At 48.6% G+C, this 25634-nt stretch overlaps 1 protein-coding gene and 1 long non-coding RNA gene across 2 annotated transcripts in view; one reads left to right on the top strand and one right to left on the bottom strand.

Annotated features, from left to right (window-relative positions):
• The window catches only part of MAN1C1 (mannosidase alpha class 1C member 1), a 142570-nt gene that overhangs the window by 92866 nt on the left and 24070 nt on the right, over nt 1–25634 (bottom strand). The window lies entirely within an intron of this gene.
• On the top strand, nt 16500–24328 carry LOC115520315. Its single transcript, XR_003970762.1, has 4 exons — nt 16500–16652; nt 17949–18128; nt 18329–18790; nt 19325–24328. It is a non-coding gene; the product is annotated as an uncharacterized LOC115520315 (long non-coding RNA).

Genomic DNA, 25634 nt, shown 5'->3' with positions numbered 1-25634 from the left:
GGTGGCTCAGTCAGTTAAGCGTCCAACTTCAGCTCAGGTTATGATCTCACAGTTCGTGAGTTTGAGCTCCGCGTCGGGCTCTGTGCTGACAGCTCAGAGCCTGGAGCCTGTTTCCGATTCTGTGTCTCCCTCTCTCTCTCTGACCCTCCCCCGTTCATGCTCTGTCTCTCTCTGTCTCAAAAATAAATAAATGTTTAAAAAAAATTAAAAAAAAAAGAACCGGACTGTTAACCAACTGAGCCACCCAGGTGCCCGCTGTTTACCTCCACTTTTATAAACTATGACAGAACGCGCCCGTTGCCAGACTCTCTGCAAGGCCTGTCCTGCCAGCTCTAGTCAAAAGTAGGAGCAAATGAGGAACTAGCAGTTTGGGCTTTTCCTTTTATAATGATGTTACTATGTTCAAATGAGATGCCCATCCGTACTCTGTTCTTCCCATTCCAAAAATAAATAGTCCCCTTTTGTGGTTCTGAGCATTTTCCAGAAGTCTCAGCTCGGTCCAGGCTTCAGCCCCCATTCTCGTTCTCCACATCCAGGTCGCTCCCCACACTTGAGCTCAGCTCTGGTCCCCCTACCTCCGTCTTCTGTACACATTCTTTATGATACTTTTAAAGAATATGGGGCGCCTGGGTGGCGCAGTCGGTTAAGTGTCCGACTTCAGCCAGGTCACGATCTTGCGGTCCGTGAGTTTGAGCCCCGCGTCAGGCTCTGGGCTGATGGCTCAGAGCCTGGAGCCTGTTTCCGATTCTGTGTCTCCCTCTCTCTCTGCCCCTCCCCCGTTCATGCTCTGTCTCTCTCTGTCCCAAAATAATAAACGTTGAAAAAAAAAATAAAAAATAAAAAAAAGAATAAAGTTGCTAACCCTATCTATCATTCCTTCCATCATCCATCCATCCATCCATCTGTCCATCCATCTCTTAGTGTATCCAACATGTACATGCTCACTGTAGAAAGCAAAGAAAACCAGCACCCACTATTTGAATACTATAACCACCATTCCCACTTGGGTACTTTTCTTTCCTCTCTTTTCCATTCACCTTTGCTTCTTCCAGGGATGATGACAGAAACAAGGTCCGTTTTATTACAACGGCTTTGCAAACATCATTTTCAATAGCTATACAATAGGCTAGCAAGTCGGTTCAGCATCATTTACTCAGCCCTCCTCCCATATAATCAGATGTGTCAGGGACTTTTACTTTGCGGCAATTGTAAATAATGCCCTAACGAACATCTCTGTGCACATTCCTTTTTCTGCACTTCGAGTGAGCTCCTTAGGCCAGAGGCTCTAAGAAATTGCTGGGGGGAAAAATCAGAATTTATTAATATGTATGTTCCCTTTTAAAGAGCAAATCCAGACGGCTTGTTGTGCCCATTGATGTGCAAAACCTGGTGACAGAAAAATATATGACAAGTTTGTGACAATTCAGTAATGTAGTTCACTTGGGGACATAAAACTTACAGTCATTTATATTTGTGTAGCTCTTTGCACATTTCATCCCATTTGATCTGGGTAGTTCAGAGGCTTGACAGGATAGGTATTCATATAATCATGCAAGAGCTCGATAAAGGATGAGATATAAAGTATTAAACAGGTAATAAAAATTGTTTCTAAGTATGCGTAGTGATACACAGAAATGCTAATTATAGAATATTCAGTGAAAAAGCAGAGCATCAAATTATATAATGTGAAATTTACTGGACCATGTATAAGTATTTTAAGGGGGAAAAAAAAAAGGAAGGAAATACACCAAAGTGCCGACAGTGCTTATGTCTGATAGTGAGAAGTTCACTGGTTGTTAGTTTTTTTCTTCTTATTGAACTATTCTTTCTGGATTTTCTATAATGAATATCCAGGAATGTTTGTAATGTACAAGCTAAAGGTTGTCAGGATGAAAAACATAAGGAAGAAACGATATGCTGCTACTCCCAAGTCTAGAGGGAGTGCTTGGGTAGGTGTGTGGCCATAGGGTGGATAGGATGACACCGGGCTTGACAGAAGAGAAGACCTTTATAGCTGGGAGTCAGAGAGAAGGCCAACCAGCAAGAGAAACAATAGAAGCACAGAGCCTGCATCTCAAAGTCAAACAGAATCTGAGTGCCAGAGACACAGTCTATTCCCAAAGCCACATTTTACAAGAACCACGTGAGGCTCAGACTAGGGAAGTGACTCGCCGTGGACAGGACACACACCTAACTGCACCGGGATGGTGCGGTCTCCAAGAACGTGGGCCAGGATGGTAGCGCAGCTGACTAGGGCAGGGGCAGCCTGAGCCACAGCAAGAGGGATTTGGGATGGACTCGAGAACGTGACATTAAGAATCAAGAGACATGAGAACTAAATGCCAAGAGAAAGTATACCTCTGCCCCCACTGGGTTCCAGAAATACTCAACAGGCAGTCATCGTTTGCGTGTGCATCCATGCACGTCCGTGCTGGAGACAGAAGGCAGCTCTCGATGAGCTCGAGAAGCCCCTCCCTCCCAGCAGTCTGTGATTTATAGATTCCAAAGAACACCTAACAATAGACCACAAAGCCTTCCTTTGGCCAAGTCCTGCAAAGGCAGAAAACAAAGCTCCAAAGAGAGAGAGACACAGGCAGAGCAATGGGAGCTGAATCCTAAGACATCCCTTCAGTTCTCTGTCAAACAAAAGACGTTCTTGTCCACCTGAACGAATTGCAATGACATGAAATCTTAAAATGAAAACGATTTCATAGTCTGATGCAGACATTATTATTTTGTTTAAGATGTTCTTTCTACCTGTCTCCGAGCTCTAGAATTCTCTCCTGAGAAAAGCGACCAGCATCCACCATGTCACCCGACACAGATGCTCGGTCTGGCTCAGGAGCCCCAGAACAATGGAACCAAGAGAGAAAGGATGCGTTCGAGGAAGGGAGGACATCGGAATGACTGGCAGCCTGCCGCTAGAGTGGAAAACTAAGAGGAAGGTTGTGTTGCAAAGTTCCTTGGGGCAACTGGGGAGGAAGGAGTGGTCAATGAAATGGTGAGACATTCCCCTTTTTATTTATTTATTTTTTGGGACAGAGAGAAACAGAGCATGAACGGGGGAGGGGCAGAGAGAGAGGGAGACACAGCATCGGAAACAGGCTCCAGGCTCCGAGCCATCAGCCCAGAGCCTGATGCGGGGCTCGAACTCACAGACCGCAAGATCGTGACCTGGCTGAAGTCGGACGCTTAACCGACTGCGCCACCCAGGCGCCCCGACATTCCCCTTTTTAAAGAAAACCCGCACACAGACAGCATCAGGCCTGGCAGTGACCCAGAACCACAGTTGCAACGTCTCAAAGCTGCCAAGAAGGGAACTGGATTTTCCCAGTCATTAAAGACAAGTGCGCACACCATGACTCACAGCCTTATTGGCGTCTCCCAGCAGTGACACCTGGCCCCATCTGCAGGGGCTGAGCCGGGAGAAGATTTGGTCTCTAATGATCCTGGGATCTAATGACCATACAGTTAAAGAGATTGGAATGTTGGGTTGATTTTTTTTTTTCCCTTCCCTTTCAGTACGGTCCAGGGAAACAGCCGACAGCTTGGTACTGAGAAACCATCCATATTAGATTCCTCAGTCTAACCCCATCTATCAGTGCCCCACAGTGTGATCTGATTGGTGGCTGTTGAAGAGACATCCGTGGCTACACGTAACCCCTGGTCTAGTTCAGAAGCTGGATACAGGTGGGATTGGGTTGTGCTGAGAGGTGAAGGGGTGGGATGCAGAATAGAAGGGGGAAGTGCTGCCTCCAACCTTTTTTTCACTTTGGGGTTTGCTTGAGAGGGTGAAAGGCAAATGTAGGAAATGAAAATGTCCTATCACTCCCTACCTATCTAAGGTCCAGACAGCTCTCCCACATCGTGCCCGTGGGGATTCAGATTTGACAGTGTAAGAAATCTTACTTCATCTATAGCTGTTCTAAGGCGCCATGGTTGAGAATGTGAGCCCTGGCGGCAGACAGACCCTGCCGCTCAAGTGCGGTCCAGGGACCAGAAGCTGGGCATACCCAGGGAACAGGTTAGGAATGCAGCATCCCGGGCCCCACCCCAGACCTGCTGAATCAAACCCAGCATTTTAACAAGATCCCCAGGTGATCCAAATGCACACTGAAGTTTGAGAAGCTGCTATAGGGCTCTGCCATGAACTGGCTGTGTGGCCTGGAGTGAGTGACTTAACCTCTCTGAGTCTCAGTTTCCTCACCGGTAAAATAAGGACAGGAATATTTAATCCTTATAATAACCCTGAAAGTAAATAACATATGTAAACTGTGTGGCACAGTAGCTGGCACATAACACGTGCTCAATAAAGAACAGCCACAGGATCACAGCTGCCCTGTTAATTTCCCCATGAAGCATCCTTCCATTCTCTTTCTCTCTGCCCCAAGACTCTGATCCGGGGTGCTCCCACCTCTCCGTGGGACTCACGTGGCAGCTTCCTAACTGGCCTTCAGGAGTCCTCTCCCACCTCCTACACTGCTCTCCACACTGCAGCCAGGGTGATTATTCAAAATGCAAATACACTACTATCTACCCCACCCTCAAAACATACTAAAACACTTCCATCAGGAATAAAGACCAAACTCAATATTGCCCATCAAGCCCTGTAGAGTCCCATCCACTCACGCCTCCAGCCTCGGCTTATCTTCCCTATCCCTGCCCTAGCCATATCAGCTTTCCTTTTCAGGTCCTTGAAGAACCACGCCTCTTCCTGACACAGGGCCTTTGCATATGATAGCACCTTTCCTTGGACCACTCCCCTCTCTTCTTTATGCCTGACAATTCCACTCATCTCTCAGACCTCAGTCCTATAGAAGCCTAGCCGCCTGGATCAGGTCGAATTCCCCTATTAGAGAAGATCATCAAAGTCAGAATTTTGTATTAATTGTGTGATTGATTAATTAGTATCTATTTCCCTCCACCATTGATCACTATTGCTCCCCAGCCCCTAGCAGAGTGCTCAACACACAGAGGCCTTCCCTGAATACATGCTGAAATCAACATCTAAGGATGGTGACAACACAGGGGGAGTCCCCCTGGGTGGCGCATGTCATGAGGACCACGGAGTAAGGGCAATGCCGGGACTGCCCAGTGGCTTTGACTCAGCAAGGATTTACCAAAGGCCCAACAAGAAAAGCTCCCAACTGGGAGGCCACAAGGGATAGCAAGAATGACGAGACTCTTTCCTATGGATACATTTATGATCTTGACACAGAGTCTGCAGCCGGACAAAAGGAACTGAGGGAGAAGATCACAAGGAGATCTGAGCTCTACCAGGGCATCGAGAATGGTTCCCCACCTGCAAAGTGAAGGGTTCCCCCCACTCCTCTACTTTAATCACAGACTGGGTGTGGGGGGAAGGACAGGGAGATGGGGCGTGAACAAAGATAAATGACAGCGGGGAAGACCTCAGCTCATCTGTGATTGAAATTCCAGGGGGAAACTGTTCAACAAGGCCCTCTGAAGGATTTTAGTGCAAATGCAACCTATGTGCAGGTAGCTCTAACCCTTTCCAGAGTGCTTTCCCTTTCTCATTAGAGCCTGACGGTCACCTGTGAGTTGAGGCAGGATGGGTGTCATCACCCTCATTTACAGAAAAAGAAACTGCACTTCGACATACATACGTTTACGGAACATGAACCATGTACCAAGCATGATAAGGGCTTCTGTATGTATTAGCCCGTACAGTTTTCACCACGGCTCTGAAAGGCACTTTCAAGGAAGAAGCAGGCACAGGAGCTAAGAGCCTGGCTTTGGATCCCAGCTCTCCCCACCTGTGTGTCCTTAGACAAGGTACTTAACCTCTCTGTGCCTCTATTATCCATCTGTCTAAAAAATAACGATACTGTTAGGCTTCTCCAGGGTTTCCACAAGTCCACCAGTGATTTACATGTATATTAATGCATTCGATCTTCACGTTAACCTTGTTACTATATTATCACTCCCATTCTCATATAAGGAAACTGAGGCACATGCCCAAGTGTCACAGCAAGTCAGCGGCAGAACCAGGATTCTAACCCAGGCAGTCTACGCTCTCGGCTGTAGAGGCCCCATCGCCTCTCACAGAATGGAGCAACCGCGTAACGGCCTCCAGCGGGTGCCACCAGTGGATGAATTACCACACGAGGCACTCAGCGCACGGCCAGGCACACAGCAAATTCGTGGTGAGCACCAGCGCCCGTGGCTGCCCTTCTTGGGTTCCACGTGCATCACTTTCCTACATCAGGAAACAGGACCGCCGTCCTCCTGAAACCGTGGAGTCTCCTCCACACGGCACATCCACCCTCCAGCAAGGCTGTCACTCCTCCCCTCCCAGGCCACTGCCTCTGAACCTCAGCCAGTCTCCCCGCCTCCTCTCTTGCCCCACTTCACCCCCATCCTTTCTCCAACTGTCAGAGGGTTACAAATGTTAACCGTTAAATGCCATTCTTCTATGTTAAGTGCCTCCAAGAGACTCCCAAGACTCCATTCCCGAAGGGCCTGCTCTGGGCAGTCCCAAGCCCCTTCTCACTCTCTGGGGGTCCACGCCAGGGACCTCTGGACAACACTTCAAGTGCATACAGCCCCCTTCCTGTCTGGGGGAGGCAGGTAATGGCCCCCAGGGGTGTCTATGTCTTAATCCCCAGAACCTGCGAGTATGTAGGGTAACATCGAATCAAGGTTCAGAGGAAATAAGGTTGCTAATCAGCCGACCTTGAGATGGGGGAGATCATCCTAGATTATCCAGGTGGGCCAATGTACTCACAAGGGTCCTGAGAAGTAAAGGAGGGAGGCAGGAGGGTCAGTGTCCAGGTGCCGAAATGTGAAAAAGACTCCACTGGCCTTTGCTGGCTTTGAAGATGGGGGAGGTGCCATGAGCTACGGAAGGCAGGCACCTTCAGAAGCTGGAAAAGGCAAGGGAATGGATTCTCCCCCACAGCCTCCATAAAGAAATGCAGCCTGACCAATACCTTGGTTTTAGCCCGGTGAGACACATTTTGAACTGTAAGAGAATAAATCTGTGTTGTTCAAGTCACTGTTGGTACTATATAGGAAAATAACGCACTACCGCAGGACCTTTGCACTTCCAATGAAAAACTGAATGAATAAACCACCAAATCTCCCAATGCACTTCCCACTCCTCCACAGCCTTCTTTCTGCATTAGGAATTCTGATATTCTGGAGCATGGGTACCAACATTCTGGAATTCACTATTCTCCTGCAGCCCCTTGCCATCCATCAACGACAATACTTGACACTTCAGCAGGGCAATAATGTCTTTCAAGTCTGTCTACCCTGCCTTTAAGCTCTGTGACCTATTCATCAAAACATTCCCAACCCCTAGTACCGAGGCTGGCCAAGCAGAGGAAGTCAATATAGCACATTAGTAATAACAATGGCTAGACAGGTTCTCTCTGATATCCAGTAACAGACACCTGCTGAGTACTTACTGTGTGCCGAGTGCCGGGCTAAGCCCTTAAGAAGCATTCATCCTAGGGGCGCCTGGGTGGCTCAGTCCATTGAGTGTCTGACTTAGGCTCAGGTCACGATCTCATGGTTTGTGAAGTCGAGCCCCGGGTCGGGCTCTGTGCTGACAGCTCTGGGCCCGGAGCCTGCTTTGGATTCTGTGTCTCCCTCTCTCTCTGTTCCTCCCCTGCTCACACTCTGTCTCTCTCTCAAAAATAAATAAAGATTAAAAAAAAAAAAAAGAAGCATTTCATCCTACACCAACCCTGCAAGGTGGGCTACCATTATTGCCCCTATTTTACAGGAGGATACAGTCGAGTCCTGGAGGGTTAGCTAAGTCGCTTACGGACACAGAACGAACAGTGGCAGAGCCAGGAAGCAAGCAGACAACTTGGAAGCCTGCACTCTTCATCACAACAGCACAGTGCTTCCCACCCAACAACCCTTCTAGGTGAGATCAGCGGCTCCCTTTCCCAACATTTGGGGCTATGCAGAGTGGCAGGGCTGGTGTTTGAAGCTGGGGTCTGGCTGATTCAAAAGGCTGTGTGTCCCTTCCATCCCACCAGGCTGCTCCACTGTCTGATGAGTGAATGAACAAAACATCAACCCGGGAACCTCTGGACAGCATGTGGCATGCAGAGAATCAAAACGAGGACCCGGCCTACTGCCTGCTGCCTGCACCGAACGGCCCATCCTGAGGTCTGTTTCTCTTTGAAAACAAGAAACGTCCACATTCCCAGTTCCCGAAGGCTCAGGCTGCTGGAAGGAATGGATGGCCTGCTTTAAAGCTGCCCCAGCAGAGGCTAGAGCCTTTGGAAACATGAAACGGCAGAACGATTTCTTTTGCCTAAATGTTAGGGCTTTTTTGTTTTTTGTTTTTTTAAAGGAAAATAAAAACAGATTTAAGTGAAAACAAGGAAATATCAAAGTGAGCACTGCACAGATCTTGACTAGAGCATGGAGAAGAGTAATCCGGGTCTCCTAGGGAGGTGATGCTATCTGAAATCTGGCAGTTCGTCCTTGATAACCTAAAGACTGCTAGTGGCACCTCAGTGACAGCAAGGAGCCTAAGTGACCTGTTTCAGGGCCTTCGGGACTCACAGGGAGGCCTTTGGCCGAGGAGGGTGACAATAGCTTCCCAGGGGACAGGAGTCTTCTCTTCTAGTTGGGTGATGCCATCTCTTGAGAATGAGCTTTGGTATACAATCCATCAGGCCCCCTTTTTAACTCATCCATGTAGAACCACGTGGAGCCCTCTGCATTCTCTGGTGATTCTCCTTGGTGCCCAAAAAGGATCAGGACTCTTCTCCTTGGAGGTCCAGTCCTGGACTCAAGAAGGAGGCCTGAGAACCACTGGCACTCACGGGCAGTGAATGTCCAGTAAAACGGTTTCAATCTAGGCTTGGATACTGAGCCAGTATTTACTGCCCACCTCCACGTACCAGCCCCTGCACCAGATGTTATCGTATACTTTATCTTATTTAGGTCCTTCTATTGCTACTCTGGGAAGCAGGTATTATATCCATTTTATAGACAAGGAAACTGAGGCTCAGTAATTACTCCAAGGGTACAAAGCCAATAAGTGGAGGGTTTGGATTCAAACCCAGGTCTAATTCCAACCTTTGCCTCTTCCTGTTCTTTCCTCAACCTCCCCTCACCTGACAACCATTAGAAAGTCTGTACTGAGCCCTACTATGTACCCGAGTTCTGGTACCTACAGCGATAAACAAGACAGGCAAAAGTTCCTGCTGTCACGGCTCATACACCCGTGTGGGAATCAGACAACGAGAGGGAAACAAGCAAGCAGGGTAATTCTGAATGCTGATAAGCACTATGAAGAAAAACGGAGCAAGGTGAGGGGGTAGAGGATGACTAAGCGGGTGGGGATGGCAGAGGAAGGCCCCCAAGATGGTAACTGAGCTGAGACCTTAATTAGTATCTGAAAAACAAAGCTCCTCCTGTTTTCATGTGCAGCCTGAGAAATGCATTTGACTTTTCTCTTTATTCCTCCCAGGTCTCCATCAGCAGAGATTCCAAAGTGCATAGTTTCCTTTTTTTGGCTAGCAAGGCTTGCGAAACCCACTGATAAGGTTACCTGTTCACACCAGGAGAGAGAATTCCAAAGCTGTAAACAGATCCGCTCAGCCTTATGAACACCAGATAAAATGACTCGGGTCTTGGAGCTCAGTCACCCTACCAAGCCAAGTATCTGCCACCCCATAAGCTCTCTTTGAGTGTTGCATTAATCAGACAGCTCAACACAGGTTTTCTTTTATTTCTCTAGGTCTGTGATGATGGATCACGTGGGGTGGCACACTTCTGGATGCATAATAAGGGCTGGTGGTGTTTTCCTCACTCCTACAAGACTGAATTTCATGGGACACAGGACATCTTCCTGACAGTGCTCATCTAAAAGGCAGTGTTCTTGAAAGGATTATTGCAGCCCTATTATGAAAGATAACCTAATCACACGGGAGTGATTTGATTTCAAGCAATTTGATTTCAAAACCCTGAAATAGAATACCAAAGAATAATTAACTATGAAAACCAAAAGATGCTAACCTTGATGAGCTAATGGGACAGACTAGGAGAGAGAGAGAACTCAGATCTGTTGAGTTTCAGATTCTTGAATTGTGTGAGTGATCGAATCAAAGCTCAAGCAGACCTCAGGCTGGCTGGATTTGTAGCTTTCTCCTCCCCTCCTCCCTCAAATCCACGCATCCCAGATAACTGGATGCACCTGCCCCCACTCCGCTGCTCTGGTTTCTAAGAGGACCAGGATTCTCTCTCTCCTAAGCTGCCTCCAGATCTGGGCTTCCTGCTGGGGCCTGTAAACCTGCTGCAGGAAGGTGGCAGCTCCCGCCGAGCGGGCAAAACAGACCCTTTCACAGGAGGGAGACAAGCAGACTGATGGCCCGTGACAGGTGATTTGATGGAACCTTCACAAAATTCCTCTTCCCTGGATTTGCTTTGGAGGTACAACTCTGGGTGATGGTGGCTCACTGGTGCTCTTTCATAATCTCAAAGACAGGCCCTTTCAGACATTCCCTACAAAAGAAAAGACTTGGTGAGATTTCTGTCACTGACAGCCAGGTATTCTGTATAAAGGAAAAAACCATCATGTTCTCCCAATTCTGAGCACAGTGTCTAGAAAAAACAAAAACAAAACAAAACAAAAAAACGTTGCCTTAAAATGAGATCAGTTCAGCAGGCAGGGGCATGGGGGGTGGGGTGGGGGGTCTTTTCCAGCTGCTGTTAATAGAATAACACCAAGTCTTAGGTGCCTTTAAGGTGGCTTCTACTCAACCTGCTGACCCGAGAAGCTGCTCATTTGTGTCTCTTTCTGGTCAAGAGGAAGAAATTCCTCTTATTTTCGCTGTGGACTTGGTGTTCTATTTATGCCACCTGAGAAAGATGTGCGTAAACCGATCGCTCTCAGATCTGACTCCAGCCAGGCCTGGCTGGTACCGCTTAAAATGAATAAAAAGGATGAGCCTCATTATTGGATTCAGCGGCCCCCTCCTGGATAAGAAGTCACTAAGTGAGGAAGCTACATTCGAGAATGATGAAAGGGGGTCAGGGATGGAAACGACTCAAAAGAGACAGAGAATGTAATGCAAAAATGCTTCTTGAGTGATTAGCTGTGGCTATTTAAGCCATTAGAAGTTTAACCCTCTTGAGGTCAGGGAAAGAACCAGAGGAAAGTCAGAGGCACAATTTCTCCTCTTCTTATGATAAACCCAGCAAAATTTTAAAATGCAGAGCATCTCTAAACAGCTATTTGATTAGGTTTTTTTTTTTTTTCCCCCAATGAGGCTATGATATTAGCAAATGCCTGGTAGATGAGATTTAAATATGCCAATCAGTCCATCTCAAGAGTTTAGCAGAAACATGTGGAATGTAAGTATCTTTAAGCGATAACCACTTTTGTGGGTTACAGCCTTCACTAGAGATCTGAAACCCAACAGATGACTCTCCTTGGGCCCGGAGCAGCTTCTTTTCCACTTAAAAAAAATACAGCAATGCCAAGTGTTATCTGAAAATTCCACCACTGTGACCTTTAAAGAGAAGGATTTTGAGTACTTCTGGTGATAACTCTGCCACCATTTCTTCCACTAATGGGGCATTTTCAAAACCAGCAGGGTGATGGAGATAACCTGAGTTTGGAACAGAGGTGCAAATGGACCACCTGCAATATCTAATGCCCTATTTTCCCCATCAGTGATCATTTCTTAGGTTGGAAATCGTCAAAAACCTAAAGACTCACAACTTCTCACGCCTCACGCAGTCCGTAGGGACGTGCAAAATGGGTCCCGCAGTAGAGATTGGTCTGTAATGGGACAGAACATTATCCGGAAGAGGAGAACAGAACGCAGCCATTTAGAAATGTTTTTCTGTCTTGCTACTGGGGAATGCTGCATCGTGAAGGGTGGCTCTCGTTAAAATGGAGTCTTGTTGAAGATTCAGGCTGTCGTCAGACCAGGTCCATTTTTCATGCCGCGGACTGGGCTCCACTAGTCTCTCAAAATAGCTTTTTATAATATTGTGATGGCAAAGTGGCCAAGAGAGAAGGTTTCACTTCTTCAACCTGTAACTACAGAAACATGTGTGTCTTGGGCACAAAGGGACGTTACCAGGCAACGTGACAGAAATGAATAACATTGATAATCAATCCCATCGTAATAGTTTTTATAATTAAAGATTACTGCAAGTACAATGGAGTCTAACACAAATGGGAATAATGGAGACACAGCCATCTCTCTGCCTCTTTGTCAGCAACCGTCTTCCTGTCTACACACGGACCCTACGCTGGACGGACGAAGTCTGTAATTAACCATCTGCCAGTGTTGGTGGCCATAACTCTAACCGGGCCAGCACTTTCTTCCCTAAGTTCTCACAAGTGATAATTAAACCCGCCAGCCTTGCTTGTGAGGTCTGATCACAACTGAGCAGTACATACATACGTTGGCATGTCTAACAGTGATGGATTCTCCGAGAATCACTGGCTGGTGCCTGGGCTGCTAGCACTCTAATCATGAGATAAGTATCTCCTTATGTGAGTGCCTTGAGTCACAGCCCCTGCCCCAAGAGCCTTCACCTTTTCTTTTAATCGAACAACGTTTTGCAATTTCAGCTCCATCTATCAGGCGCTTCCATTGTCTGCTAATAGAGTTTACAGAATCCTATTCCCCAGTCTATAGCCAGAGCCAAGAAATCTTCCGTCATTCCTGTAAGTCCAAGAACGTTTCAGATGCACTATAAACTGAACTTGAACTTCGTCCACCATCGGCTGCCGACCTGAGAACTTGCCAGCAAGGGCTTTAATTCATAATTAGATGTTGGCTAGACAAATTACCTGCCAATGGTACCTTGCCTACCACCACTGCACAGGAGAATAATGTTCAATGTGGAGATACATGGAAAGAGAGAGCTCTCCTGGGAGGAAGTGTTTTGCAAAATCTATTTCCTTGACAACTGTTTTCCAAGCAAATGTTAGTACTGTAGAGTTTTTTTTTCCCATGGTTTTGAAATATTCTAGTGTCTGAAAATCAACATTGTCAAATGCCCTAATGTGAAAAACAGGGATCAAAACAGAAGCAAAAAAAAAACCAAAACCAAAAACAAAAAAAAAAAACTAAGCCTCCAGAGTTGAGTATTTTAAAAGCCAGGGATTCACGTCACCTTCTGTGTGGGTGGGTGGGTGAGTAGGTGGGGGGAGACAGTAGTAAGTAGAAGATGGGCTGTCTTTAGAGGTACCTAGCAATCACCTACTCAGCACGGGTGACTATGGAGAAGAATATAGAGGATAGATAGCCTGCCAGGCTGGGCCCCTCTACCCAGAACCGGAGAACTAACTTAGACTCTATGGGAAGTGCAGTCCAGTCCCTAATCACCCCTTTCTGAGAGTGAAAGCAGCTCCAAGAACAACCCAATCAGCCTTAGGATTAGGTTCTGTTCCTTTAGAATCACAAAATCTCTGATTCTTTGAGACAAGCCCAATTTCAAATATTCTGCCCCATTATCAATGTGTCAGACACCACGTTTTAAGTTTTTATTTGGAAAATGGCCTCATGGAATTGGTGGGCCTCTGGGTGTGGGCTGAACCATAATCCTAGGGCCAGGACAGACCAGGGGTGTAAAGAGTGCTACCATTCTCTGCTCAAGCTGACTGACCCCTCTCCCCTTGATGACGTCAGTGGAATTGTTAGCTCGACTCTAAACGGGTCATGGCAAATCAGGACACTTTTTAACATACTCATTCACCCACCCAATATTCCACATCAAATACTGTCTATACACCAAGAACCATGCTAGACATTGGTTGAGAGGAACAAGATGTGCGCCTATGTGGGGAATTATTTTTTAAAGCAGGTTCTTAATTTGGGGTTTATGGATGGGATTGGAACCTATGAACCCCATGAAACTGTACATAAAACTGGGTGGTTTATACCATGAGCATTATTCTGGGAGAGGACAGTTTATACTTTTTATCAGATAAACATAGGGATCTGTGACTCAAGAAACGTTAGCTGTGTTCTATCACCAACATCCACCCACAGAGAAGGGGTAAGGAAAGGCTATGCAGTGGAGGTGATGTTTGGGCAAGGTCTTGGCCAATGCAAGGGTTTGGCTTTGCCTGCCTGGAGTCAAAGAATGAAGGCTGCATCCTTCCAGCTCAAGCCTCTTCCTCCAGATGCCCTCTGGGCCCCTCACCCACAGCAATCTCCCTCCTCCACGCTTGTTCCTCCCCTCATCCACTTACTCAACAAGTTTTTCCCAGAGTGCATACTTACTCTGGGCCCTATGAGCAAGACAGACACAGGTCCCTGCCCTCCTCGAGCTGACATTCTTGTAAGAAAGACAGATATCAATCAAACAGACATAAATAATTACAAACTGAGATCAATGCTAAGTAGGGGAGAGCAGAGAAGGAGGAGAAGGGCTGCCTGTGGGAGCCTGACTACAGAGAGATGAGCAAAGCTTCTGTGCTCACTGGCCAGCAAGCTGGATTATAAACTGCCCCATAAGTTTGAACATCCTCAAGGGGAGAGACCACGGATCATTTGGCTTGGCAGCTCACAGAGCCTGCGAGCACCTGGCGCTGGGTACCACACGTATTTGCTGAACAAATAGATGAGTGAATCTGCACGTTATCCTGTCCTATTTTTATATGACATATTTTTCAGCCTTTTCAGGTGCATGGGTCTCATTTGAGATCTCTTTCAAGACCACAGCACAGAGAACAACTAGAAAATCATCAAACTCAGAGAATTCATCCCATTTCACAAACTCCCAAGAAATGGATTTCTTTTCCCTCTTACTGGCTTTCTCCCACAAAGCTACTTCAATATTCAAACCTGGGCCTTCATTCAAGTTCCAAGCTATTCACACATGACTCTGCTCAGACTCTGTCCTGGAGCTGAGGCTCATTCCCGTCAGCAAAAGGTTGAAAACGCAGAGCTCACCCTCTGTAGGGAAGATCAGGACACAGAGGAGGGGGGCTTGTGTCTCAAAGGAGGGAAGAGTTTGAAAATGCATACTACGGGGTAGACATTTATTTTGGTTATTGTCTGTTTTGTTCACGGCTGGCACATAGTACACACTCAATATTTACTTGCTAAATGAGCCAGTGAGTGAAAGGGGACTTGGCCGTGCCCGTCAAAGATAGGCAGGTGGCAAAATACACGGGACATGTGGCAAAGCTATACCAACGGTGTGCTGGCAAATGTCTCCTTCCCACGGGAGCTCTGGGTGATATTTTCGTTTACCTTGAAAAGTAAGGCAAAAATGAAATAACAAAAAACATACCATAATTCCATTTGTTCGTCTACGACAGTAGCAGATTCTTTGCTGAATTTGATGGCAGTTTTTGAAAACTGGAAAGATGTTATTTTCAATTTTTTGCGCTATTTACAATGATATGCGTTAAGCCTAGTCCGTGTTATTAACATTTTCTCCACCACTTTCCTAAGTCTAGATAATCATCAGAACAATAAATTAAATCCTGATTTATAGCATTTGCTAGTTTCTGTGGTGTCAACATTCCTACCACTGCCTATTTCAAGCTACCGACATAATGTTAGGAAGAGATGTGCAGAACAGCATTATATATGATACCAGTGGAGGCATCCAACCTCAAGAGCAGAGATAAATAATAATGCAGTAAATTAATTAGGAAGTGATGAGGTTTAAATACTGGCTACCTTTGCTTTTAATATAATTTAATCGTAATTTACATAATTAATTTTTAAGTAATGGCTGTTTTTGACAATTGGCTCCCCAAATTTCTGAAAATTCACCAATTCCGCTCTGGCACGTCACTGGGTGCATCCCACAGGCAGACTGAACCCTGCCTTGGGACCATAGGATCCCAGCTTCAATGGACTCACCCAGGACTGTGTGATCATGTGTGCACAACATGTAAGTTTTGTCATTAAAGAGAAAAGAGAAAGAAGGTATTCTTTTGAATTATTTTGGGCCTGCTAATCTGCCTGGATTTAGGGTTTCCAAAAACTATGCTGCAGCCCCACCCTACACTTGCTCTGTTCCCCGGAGGGAAGGGTGCTGCCTCTTGAAGGGCTCAAAAAAGACAGAGCCAGTACTGTGCTTTATAGGCAGTGAAGCACGTATCATAGGAAACTGTGGCCCGAGGGTCAAGTGGAGGCCCTGGCAGGTCAGTCAGAGGAGAGGTCATTCTAGGTCTGAGGCAGTGGTGGGAAGACAGAGTTTGGCGTGCTGAACAAGTAGAACCATGAGCTTTGTTGACTCGATGGGGGGTGGGGGGGGGGGAAAGGTCCCAGAAGACAAGGGATCTAGAACAAAATGGCCCGGACTTTGAAGGCTGCCTAAGGCAACAAGAAAGTCCTCAACCCCAACTTCCTGAGTCACATCCGAGCTCCAGCTGATAGCGGCTGTGGTGAAACCAGGGGCCATCTAGGCAAGCGGGTGACTTCACAGCTCATGTCCTTTGTCAGGGGCTGGGGACGAGCACCCTCAGCCCCGCTGTGGCTTCCTGCTCTTCCTCCCTGAGGCAGTGGGCTCAGAAACTACGTAGAGCATGCAGGGGAGAGGCAGGCAGGGCCAGCGTTGTTGGTGATGCTGTTGGCCTGGCCTGGAAGATTCAGACTGCAGGAGACACATGGAAACAGGGCAACCTCTCTCAGCTTCTTCATGGTCTGTGGAGACTCAGTCTAATGGAGCAGGTAGACTGGGGATGCACCAGGGAAATGAGGGGCTGAGAGGGGCTGTGGGGGGGGGGGGTCTGGGAAGGGGCTCAGAGGGCCTGGAGGAAAAGCAGGTATGCGGTGAGCCAGCTTGGTTATCCCAGGGCCCGGCCCAGAGTCCTTCCCAAGCAACAGTCATACCTGGGGTTTAGGAAACACTGGTCGGGGGGGGGGGGGGGGGGGGGGAGGGCAGGGCTGGGGCTGGCATAGGAAATAGAGAGCACAACTCAGGACCCAAAGTCTGGCTAACTCTTGTGTTCACCACGCCATCCCAGGCAAGCCCTCCTCGTGAGCTGCCATTTCCTCATCCAGAAAAGACGGCTGCTTGAAAGAACCATTTCAAAGATCAAAGGAAAGGAAGAGAAGGGGTTTCAGAAGCTGTAATGGGCTGAGTAGATGGGAGGGTTCTCAGAGAAGAGAAAGAATTTTAGGAGGCAGGTCTGGAGGAACAGCAGGCTGTCTCCTTACCAGGCTCACTCCCACCCCTGGGCCAGCCTCCTTCACTGCCATGAAACCTCCAGTCCCCTCCCCACTCACACAGCCCTTATAGCCTACAGTTTGTGCGTCCTAGGATTAAGGGCAGGAGGGATAACCAAGGGTCCCACTCTAGATTCCCACTCTGGCTCTGCCACTTTCTGGCTGTGTAACTCTGGGCATGTTGCTTAACATCTCTGAGCCTCAGCTTCCTCGGCTGTGACACAAGGAGAACGATCCTCTCTGTCTCCTAGAACCACCGTGAAGATGAATAACCTATGGGAAAGGTCACTGAGTAGTGGTCACCGAGTTGTGGCTTTGGATAACTAACACCAGCCAGGCCACCCAGAGGGAGACCAGGCGTTCTTAGAGAGCAGGGGAGTGTCTTGCTTAGACCATTCAAGGCTAGGGAGTTGGAGGGGGGGGGGTGGTGCAGGGAAGTGGGCACAGAAAACAGTGAAGAACACAACAGGGGCCTCGCTGTAAATGCTCCGTAAGTGGGTGAGCCCTCAAAGTGGGCAGGTGTCCAGTGGTGGGTCAGGCTCCACATGTGGTCATCCACACAGCCTGGAGCTCCTTTCCCTGATCACACCACAGGATGGGTGATTCGCCCTGCAAGTTACATAGGTGTTTTTGTTCTAGAAAGAATGACGTATCGAAGTGGTAGCTGGTGATCACTCACAGAGGCCAAAGGCCCTGTGGGTAACAGGGCCTGACCTGAGGTCACCAAGCTCCCTGGTCCCGCCTTCTTGTTTTTCTACGGCTCTGGCTGCATCAATCTCTTTTCTGTGTTTGTCAAAGGGCCAGCCCCTTATGTCCCAAACGGGACATGAACAGAACTGAGGCACAACGAGCTACTATATCTCAGCACTCGGAGTGTAAGGCCCTTGGTCTTAAACCGACAGAGGAGTAGGAAATCATTTCTTGCTAAAGAATAATAAAGACCGTAAATGGCTGTGTGTGTGGATGGTTCACTAGAAGGTAAGCACCTCCAACCACCAATGGCAGGCGTCACCACTTTAAGCCTCGGGGCTTGGCTTCATTGCTTTGTTCCTCTACTTCAAGCACTCCCCACCCATCCTGACCCCTGTCCTTGTAACTGTTGCCCCTCCTTCTCCCCCTCTGGAAGAAGCTTCAGGTGGAGGGTGGCATTCTCAGTCTGAATGTTCCTTCACTCCTAGAAAAGGATTTCAGGACACAGAACTGTCCGGCTGGGTAATGAGAAACTAGACCACGTCGGGCTCTCACTTAGAGGGCTGAAGGCCCTGGGATCCATTTTCCACCCAGACCGTTCCTCTGCTTGGCTACCAGCCAAGTGGGCCTCTCCATCTGCTCCCCGTCTCCCTCTTCGACTCCTTCCTGATCAGTGAACCTGAAGAACAAGATGCCGGCGTGGGCAAGACCAAACCAGTGTCTTGTCCTTTCAGTTTGTTCTTCAACAGCACCTTCACGTGACCACTGCAGTTAAGCGGACATAAGCACCAGCCTGAATACAGCAGAGAAACATACATGGAATTACCTGCAGAAGGCAAAGACCCAGAAGGAATTTAACGCTCAGGTTTATGTATTCCAAATACGAAGCTGACCCTATAAAACCGAGGAACCTATTTCAGCTAACACTTCAGCGAAGCACGACCAAACTGGTGAGTCTCTAGACCTGGTACCCGTAGCTGTGTGATGAAATGATATCTTTTATTTTTTTAATTATTTTTTTCAACGTTTATTTATTTTTGGGACAGAGAGAGACAGAGCATGAACGGGGGAGGGGCAGAGAGAGAGGAGACACAGAATCGGAAACAGGCTCCAGGCTCTGAGCCATCAGCCCAGAGCCCGACGCGGGGCTCGAACTCACGGACCGCGAGATCGTGACCTGGCTGAAGTCGGACGCTTAACCAACTGCGCCACCCAGGCGCCCCAAATGATATCTTTTAGAAGGACATGTGAGGGGCGCTGGGTGGCTCGGTCAGCGGAGTGTCCGACTTCGGCTCAGGTCATGACCTCACAGCTTGTGGGTTTGAGCCCCGCGTCGGGCTCTGTGCTGACAGCTTATCGCCTGGAGCCTGCTTCAGACTCTGTGTCTCCCTTCTCTCTGCCCCTAGCCCACTCGCATTCTGTCTCTGTCTCTCTCAAAAAAAAAAAAAAAAAATTAAAAAAAAATTTTTTTTTTTTTTAAAAAGGACATGTGAATCCCAACCTAAGACCTCCATCGGCTTTGTAGACAATCCTTCAGAGACACAACCTCACCACCTCCTCCCTCCGGAGGAGGAAGCAGCTCATGAGGACCCCCAGTCCAGGCCCTGGGCTCTCTCTCCAACCCCCAGCTCCGGGGGAGCTATTCCGTACTGTCAGACTCAAGGACAAGATTTTTTTTCTTTAAGTCAAACCACAACAGGAGAAAGGGGGTCCCAGGGTAAGAGCGAGTTTCTTTCCATTGTCCTATTAACCCCTGGCACGAGTCTCTGAGGGAAAATTGGCATTTTCCAGAGGGTTTTAAAAAGGGAAAGATTTCAACCAATAGATGTGGAAGTCAGTGCCCCTGATAGGAGGCCAACAATAGACCCCAGGAGACAAACCAGGAGCTGAAGAGGGATGTGGGAAGGAGAGCCCCCTTTTCAACCAGCTATGCTCTGCCCCACACATCGATCATCTTCCGTTCCCAAGGGTCAGAGGAAACAGCCGGAGAATAGTCTTCCATTTGTATTTGTCAAACTCCGCTCACTCCCTTGAAGCCAAGGAAAGAGATTTAAACTACAAGTGTCAGCCAGCTCCTTGTAACTAAACTAGTCATTTGGTATTTCGAGAGCATCTGAGAAGCGTAATTATGGAGGAGAGGAGGAGAGGGTCATTTCTTCAGCTCGCCCACACCTTTCAGAAGCGGTGATTTTCACCCTGGAAGAGCAGCATAAGGTCCCCTCCCTAAATTCCACAAAACCCAGGAGCTGGGCAAGAGGCCACAGCAGGAGGGGATCATGGGGATCTAGCCTTGGCCCCACATTTTATAGAGGAATCTCAGACCAGGGAGGTTAAAATACTTGCCCAAGATCACAGAGTGAATTAATCCTTAATCCACGACCTGTGGGGATGAAGTAAACTGGAGTCGTCAGTCCGAGACATGCTCCAAGTTTTGTTTTTGTTTTAAAACGGCCTAGCTCACAAAATGGTTTATTTCAAACCAAGAAGGCCTTGCTTTGTTTTAAGCCACTTCAATTATCAGAGGACAGCATGTGTTCTGGTGAACTCTGCAGCACTTTGGAACCACAGAAAATTTACAGCCTAAACGTGAGCAGATTACGTTCCACAGCATCTGCCATAAAGTCAGGCTTCCCAACGCGGCCACACACAGATTAAAAGCTCGCTACGCATAAAGAAACGGCATTTACTTGAGAGGGGGAAAGGCTGCTTCAGCAGCAGCTAGATCCTGGGACTTGGGAGGACTTGGGGGTAAGTATCGACCCACCCTGCGGGACAGAGCTTCCTTAACACAGGGTCTAGATCCAGCTCAACAGTCCCCCAGAACAGAAGTCAGAGCTGTTTTCTTTTTACAAAGCCTTACCCTCTGGAAGGAGTAGGGTGCCTCATGAATCAATGTAACAGCCTGGGATCCCCTAGGATAACGGTCTCAGCATTAGACCTGGAGGCCTTGGATAGGTCCTCAGCTGGAAAGGCAATCTCTAGGATCCCCGAGTATAAGGAATGAACACTAAGGCTCAGAGGGGCTCATTTGCCCACAGTTTCACAGCACATCAGAAAGGGATAAGAGATCCTAGGTTTTTGGGCTAGGGGACAGGAAGGGATAAAGGACTCGGGCTGATCTCTCTGGGTGACGCTGCTCCTACAATCCTTAGAGTTCCCAGACTTGTCACCCCATCCAGCTGGGAATAGATCAGGGTTTCTCAATCTCGGCAATATTGACATTTTGGGCTGGATAATTTTCATGTGGGGGGCTGTCCTGTGCCTTGTCAATGGTTAGCAGTATTCCTGGCCTCTACCTACTGCAAAGGCATCCCCAGTTGTATCAATGAAAAGTATCTCCAGACGTTGCCGAATGTCACCTGTGGTGGGGGGGGAGGGGACACATGGTACAACATCATCCCAGCTGAGAACCACTGGAATAGATAAGTGAGTTTCAGGGTGCAGTCCCCACACTGTCCTCCCAAACATGCCTCATCCCTTACCCCCCAGGTAAGAGCTGGGCCACTCAGCAAGTTTCCTGTTGGAGCCAGACTTGAGGGAAACTGAGGCCAGCCACAGCAGCCTAGTTCTGGAGAAAGCAGCTTAGCACCAATACCCTCTCCAGCGTGGCCCCTAGCCCAGGCCACTGACAGCTGTTGGGTCTTAGAGAGTTCACAAAAATCAGGGCATCTGTGGAGCTCCCCCCTTAGAAGCCAGAGGACCATATCCGGGGCAGGGTGATAGGACATCTAATTAGAAGGAAGGGCATACAGTGGTCACATTTGAAGGAAGGGCATACAGTGGTCACATCACTACACGAAAAGATGGTTTCCTATAAAGGCCTCTTAGAGAGCTGGGCCATGGCCAGCAGTGCTGGGAAATTTTCAGGGGTGTCAGCAGAAGCTTAATACTGATTAAACACCTACTATGTGCCAGGCACTCGGCTAAGCACTTTATGCATATCCCTACCTCGAGGATGGTTCCACCATCGCTCATTGCATAGAAAAGGAAACTGAGGCAGCAGCTAACTAACTTGCTTGAGGCTTGCTTGAGGCGGCCCGTTGTCCTCGCGTGAGAGGACGCCCAAGCTCTGCTTCACGACGGCGCCTCATGAGGCTCTGGCCCCAGATCGCAAGACCCACCGAGGCAGGGGAAAGACGGCGGGGCTCGAGGCGGCAGCAGCTTCGGTCTTTGCTGAGCAGCCACGCGCCAAGTGCCACGGGCAAGTCAGCCCCGCGCCCGAGCTGGTGCTGGGGGGGAAGGGCCGGCGCCAGCTGGAACAGAACTTGAGAACACATTAGCAGAGTCTCACTTCCCAGGAGAGCACGACTCCGCCCGCGCTGAACAGACTTCGTTGGCAGCGAGTAGTACTCGCCAGAGTCCCTGTGTCACTTAGAGAAGCCATTTGTTTCCCAACGGCCACCAGGAAGGAGGCAGCTGTCCTGCAGCAGGAGTCTCTGGTGCTGCCGGAACCTCTTGCCAGGGGCCACACGGCCTTCCAGCCCGACACGCGGGGCAAAGGCTCCTTGGCTCCGGCTGCTCTCTCCCAACGTCCTGGGAAGTGCCCGGAGGCCTTGGGGCCGGCCACTCGGACTCAGGAGTCGGAGCTGCTGGAGCAGCAAATCGGAAAGATCAAGCACTCGACTTTGGGTGGGCAATGCTGCGAAGCAGGACAGGCCTCCGGGGCCCCAAACTCCTCAGCAATCCCTGCTCAGGCCAGTCTCAGGCCACAGGCAGGCAGCAGTGTCCTCCCTCCCCAGGACTGACGCACAGCACTGACGTGGGACCGTGCGGCTAGCATGCCTCAGATTGAACGGGACTTCATCGCTTTTCTAAATCCCACAATCCAGCAGTCTAAGGAAATGCCCGGAATAAACCTGATATAACCCCCAATGCACGGATTTTCCCTGTGGGGAACATCTTTCTTTTTCTGACAGGTGACCTCAGGCCCCGGCCGGCATGGGAATTAGAATGCACTCTACCAGGCCAGAAGGATCGGCTTGTGGTTAAAGGGTGAGCGTGTTAATTCTGGGCAACCTGCTCAGTGACGAGAGCCAGAGGAACGCACATTAGTCTCTCCCTGCAGACAGCATCTTACTTGAAGTCATGGAGTTTCGCCTTGCGTCACAGCCCCACAGACACAGAAGGGTCGGACACTGTCTTCAGGGGTCGTATCCACAGTGCTGGGCACGGGCTGCCCTTTCCAGCTGCTGGAAGGTTGCTCACAAATGACAAGGGCAGAACAGGGATCTGTCCAACTCAAACGACTTGTAGGGTAATGAACAGCAACCCTCCCGGCCCCAGCAAGGCAGTGAGCTTGGAGAGAGGTTTAAAGTACAGCTGAAGAGCCAAGCAAGCTCAAGGTCGGTATAGAAGAACCAAGAGCCCTCTCACCTCTCCAACTGGGCAGTTTGTCTTTCTGGCCCAGGGCCCAACAGAAGTCTCTGGCAAGGGCAAGTCTGCACTTTCCTCTGGGACAGAAGAAAGTACAGGAGAGGATTTCCAGCTGGCACTCTAGAAAACTCAGCAGCAGCCGGCCCCCTGGTTCTTGGCATCCATTGATTTCTAGAATGTTTGCTTATTATTGGTGGACTCCACTCTGAGTGTTCAGTAGGCAGGAATCTCTCCAGAAGCAAGCTTCCCTCCCTAACTCTTTCTGTGATCATTAGTGCCTTTCTCCCTTTCTCCTACGCCAATCCCCTCCAGTTCTCTTTGAGGGGTTCTCATTTACTAGACAAACAAGTTGAAAAATAAGTTTAGAAATAAGCTTGGATAAGAGCAATAAAGCCTCCCTTGAGCCTTTGCCATTAGAACTGATTTGAGATAGGAGAGCCAGATATTCCAGGTGAGAATTACAGGGTTTGGGATTAGAGAGACAACCAAGTCTCCTTTGGTTTTCTTCTGTAAGAACTAAATTGGTATTTATTGGCACGAGCCAAGAGCAAAAAAGGGCAGCCGGCTCTCCTCTAAGGTATTTACACATTCAAGTGTGGCAGATTTACCAGAGTCGAAAATGGCAGAAAAAGAATTCAGAACTTTGTATGTCAGAGATAAGTTCTATATTGTCCCAAACAGAGTTTTCTACCGTTAAAAAACCCTGCCCCTTGCTGGAGGGGAGATGTGATTAGGTCACAGAGCCAAGCAGGCAATGTCTGACCTGGTCTCTCTAGGGGGAGGTCACAAGCTCCCAACACAAGTCCCAATATAAGCTCATAACAAACTCAGAAGCATCCACAGCAGCCTGGAGCAGTGGTTGCCTGCAGAGGCGGACGGGTTTCTTAGAGGCCCCAGCATGGTGAGCTCTGGGCACTGACTTGGTAACAACAGGGCTTCTGGTTGGGATCCCCCTCAGCTCTTGGTCAGACTTACATATGATCAACAAGGTCACAGTCAGCAATGAGCCAAGTGACTCCTCACCTATCCCTTGACAGCAGGAGAAATAAATGTTGGGTAAGAAAACGATGCTGATGGGGCGCCTGGGTGGCGCAGTCGGTTAAGCGTCCGACTTCAGCCAGGTCACGATCTCGCGGTCCGTGAGTTCGAGCCCCGCGTCGGGCTCTGGGCTGATGGCTCCGAGCCTGGAGCCTGTTTCCGATTCTGTGTCTCCCTCTCTCTCTGCCCCTCCCCCGTTCATGCTCTGTCTCCTCTGTCCCAAAAATAAATAAACATTGAAAAAAAAAAAAAAAAAAAAAACGATGCTGAGAACCTGGTTTGTAAAAGCAAGAACAATCTGTCTCGTGGCAGGGAAGACCTGCTGCCCGGCCAAGGTTAAGGGGAGACCCAGTAGGATCCCGTCGGGAATGCAGATCTGTGTACTCGGGGGCTCACAGCACAATATCCTCTGCTTTTCGAATCAGAAGCTGTTTCTGTCCTACCGCTTGGGCAACTTGGCTCGGTTAGTGGCAGAAGGTCCTCTTGGGAGCCAGCGCAGCCACGGGCAAGGTGGGGCATCCTAGGATTTTCAACATTAAAAGCAACAAGACTGGAGTACACTCAACCTCTGGAGTTCACCCTCTGATGTTAGATAGGAACCAGATGCTTCCAACAGATGCAGGGCAGCTGGATAAGAACAACAAGCAGGCTCTCAGAACCCAAGGAACCAAGAAGTCCCCTCGGGGACAGGGAGTCCAGCATTCTGGGATCCTCCAGCCCAACAGCCACACGTGTGTTGGATAACCCAGGAAGAGAAACATGCATATGGGTGAACTGGCCTCTGAGCCCTGAAACCATCACTTACCCATGAAATGACAGCGAAGCCTCATAGGCCAAAGGGGCTTGCAGAGAGATCCAGAACAACAGAGAATAGAAAGGACAGGCTCCTAGGGCAGTGTGCAGGGCAAGACGCTAAGGTCCCCAACCTCAGAACTTGCCACTAGTGAACTACAGTTGCAAAAAGACCCGTCAGCTTCAACTTGAGAACCAATAAGGACAGCTACCCAGCTCCAAACTGGGAAAGCCAATGAACTCAATAACCTAATCAAAGGATTAGCCAATATAGAAAAGGATTATCTCAGAAGTTACAGAAATACACGGACTTCTTTGTTCACAGACAAGATCAATGAAGAAAGTCAACCGGACAGAGGTGAAAACAGGGCAAGGTGAGCCAGAGACAGGAAGGAAGGCATTCAGTCAAACTTAAGTCTCTGAGGTCCCTCTTCGTCTTTCCCCACACTCCAGGAATTCACACCACTACTAGGAAAATATTGGGATTGCTGACATTCAAAAGGTGCCTTAGTATCAGCATGCTCTGTATGCTGTCACATCATGCATTTGTCACAGAGACAGCCAAAGTCCCATGTCTCTGGTGGAAAACGC

The sequence above is a fragment of the Lynx canadensis genome, chromosome C1, assembly GCF_007474595.2.
Source record: "Lynx canadensis isolate LIC74 chromosome C1, mLynCan4.pri.v2, whole genome shotgun sequence".
In the NCBI taxonomy this organism is placed as follows: Eukaryota; Metazoa; Chordata; class Mammalia; order Carnivora; family Felidae; genus Lynx; species Lynx canadensis.
The sequence above is the reverse complement of the archived record's forward strand: the minus strand, read 5'-3'. Positions and strand labels throughout refer to the sequence as shown.